We start from the raw sequence: 2,563 nt of genomic DNA, 5'->3' as shown, positions 1-2,563 counted from the left end.
CCCTCCCCGGCACCCATAACACACTTGGTGTCCTCTCTTCTTAGCTCTGAAAGGGGAGTCATGGAGTGCCAGAGTTATCCCAAAGCAGTCCGTGCGCCCTGAGCTTCTATAGCCAGACATGCTCATGAAGGAGCAGGGGCTGGGCTATTTCTAATCCAGACGCTTTGTGAGGAGGGAGACTACCTCTCAGGTTCAGGTTCGCGTAGCCTACAGAAGAGGTCTGGAGAGAGTTTTAGAGGATTGTGAGCTTCTGCAAACTTAGGCTTCAGAGGGGCTCCCTTCCTCAGTCACTGCCTCCAGCCTTCTCTCTGCGAATAACTCTTGAGCACCAGTTCTGATCAGGCACACTTGCCAGGAATTTCTCATACACTGGTTTGGGAACTGTCCTCTTGCAGGCCAGGGACAACAGCTGAGTAGGCCTGAGACCCCCCCGCCCCCTTGCCGTGACCCAGACCATAGCAGAAATGAAGTGCCCCCTCTGGCAGAGACCCCAGATGGGCCCTAGGAGCCCTGAGAAGGCACAGTGGTTCTGACTCCAGATGGGACTGGCAGCCTCCTTGGCTTGCCCACTGCGACTTGGAGCGAAAGTGAAGAAGGGTGGCCAGGATGGAGGTGGGAGTCACTCTGACCCTCCAGGCTTGAGTTGGTGCTTGTTCCAGAGTTTTCGAAATGCAAGCCTTTTCCCAGAGTCTTCTTTTCCCCAATGAAATGGTCCCTGTTGCCTGGCCCCAGGGGCCTGGAGGCTGGGGGGCCAGGCCACCCTCCTGCGCCCCCTCCCATGACCAGCTCTTGGACAGCCGGTCCTTGCTGCCTTCCGCCCAGCCCTTCCTCTCCCTGTGGAGGCTGCCTCCACACCTGCTTCTGTTACGCACTCACACCCTGGTGACATCGCTTTTCCAATTAAACCCTCAGAGGTGAGAAGCTGGGGTGACGAGAGGAGCCCTGGCCCTATGCCCACAGCCAGGTGTGGAGGCGTCACCCCGCCCCAGGGATCCTCACCACAAGCCCTCCAAACAATACACCTGCTCCCCGCCAAAGACTCATGTTGGCTCCCGTCTCCATCTTTCGCTCCTTCCCTTCTTCCTTCCCTCTTCCCCTCTCTCCCTCCCTCCCGCCTCCTCCCACCTTCCTTCCAGCCAGGCAGTTTCTCTTGTCACCAGCACTTCCATGATAATAAGGACAAGGGCTAACTAACGCCAGGCCCTGCTCTACCATCTTTACATGTATCACCTCTTTCCAGCCACAAGACAGCCACATGGGTGGGAACAGTCTTTTCTCTCATTGTCCAACTCTTTGTGACCCCGTGGACTGTAGCCTACCACGCTCCTCCATCCATGGGATTCTCCAGGCAAGAATACTGGAGTAGGTTGCCATTTCCTTCTCCAGGGGATCTTCCCGACCCAGGGATCAAACCCAGGTCTCCCGCATTGCAGGCAGATGCTTTAACCTCTGAGCCACCAGGGAAGCCTCATTTTGCAGATAAGACAACTAATACAGGGAAGCTGGGAATTTGCTCTGAGTCACCCACAGCTAGGCAGTGGGTGAGCAGAATTAGGACCAGCCGTTCTGGCTTCAGAGCTGTACTCTTTTTTTTCCTTTTTGGCACCACACACACACACAAATCTATATTTTTGTATTGGAGGGGGGAGTAGAAAAGAAAGTAGCCCCTATACTGGGCCCTATTCAGTGGCAGCTTCTTGTTCCATAGGGTGAAGGAAGACTTTCAGGAAATAAAAGTTGTTTGGAGAAAAATCCAGGTGGAGTTGCTTTGTATGTTGTGATGGGTAGAAGGGATGAAGTGAAGTGTGAAGGCTCCTCACACCCTCCATCTTGCCTCAGACTATGGCCTGGAATCCTGGGGGCAGAGAAAGTGCCACTTTCATTCCTGCTTCTTGGGACTGTTGACGGGCGTGGTGATACAGAACGACAAGCAGGAAGAGCGCCACGCCCAGCATGTTGGCGAAGATGGCGAGCTGCACATCCGTGATCATGCTGATCAGCTGGGCTCGGCTCCCCAGAGCTGTGTTCTTAACCCTGACACCACACTGTGCCATCCATGCAACCTCAGAGAGGGAGAGTGTCCGGGACTTCTTCCCTGACGCTGATGCCACCTCTTAAGTATTTAATGAAGCGCCTCTGTCTGTTCTCCTGCCCCACTGCTCCCACTGCCGACTGGACTGGTCCCCAGGCCCTGGAGCAGAGCACTGGACTCTGGATCACCCCCTGCTGGCTCCAGGCTCCCACTCCTCCGATCATCCTCCTCATTGCCACAGAAACCTGGTCCTACGGCTCCTTTGACCCAGTCGCTGAACATTCCCCAGCTCCTTGCCTCTGGCCTCTGACTGTTTCCAGTCTTTTCCCTCTCTCCCTCTACCACCTGTACCAGCATTCTGTGAACATAAGGCTTTTCCTTCCCTGAGGGCTTTGCACATGCTGTTCCTTCTGCCTGTAATGACTTTTCTCTCTTCATGCCGGTGACAGACTGTATCAAGATTCAACCCACCTCAGCATCCCCTTCTTGGGGAAGCCTTTGCTAACTCCCTCTACCCAGCAGAGCAAGTCA

The 2,563-nt window shown here is 54.9% G+C and overlaps 1 pseudogene; it reads right to left on the bottom strand.

Moving 5' to 3' along the window:
• Nucleotides 1-1,879: 1,879 nt before the first annotated feature.
• LOC148776111 (dolichyl-diphosphooligosaccharide--protein glycosyltransferase subunit 4-like) lies at nt 1,880-1,991 on the bottom strand (annotated as a pseudogene).
• Between the last annotated feature and the right edge of the window lie 572 nt (nt 1,992-2,563).

Source organism: Moschus berezovskii, chromosome 11, assembly GCF_049115385.1.
Source record: "Moschus berezovskii isolate FMDL1 chromosome 11, NW_MosBer_1.0, whole genome shotgun sequence".
In the NCBI taxonomy this organism is placed as follows: Eukaryota; Metazoa; Chordata; class Mammalia; order Artiodactyla; family Moschidae; genus Moschus; species Moschus berezovskii.
Note: the sequence above shows the minus strand (reverse complement) of the source record. Positions and strands in the feature narration are given on the sequence as shown.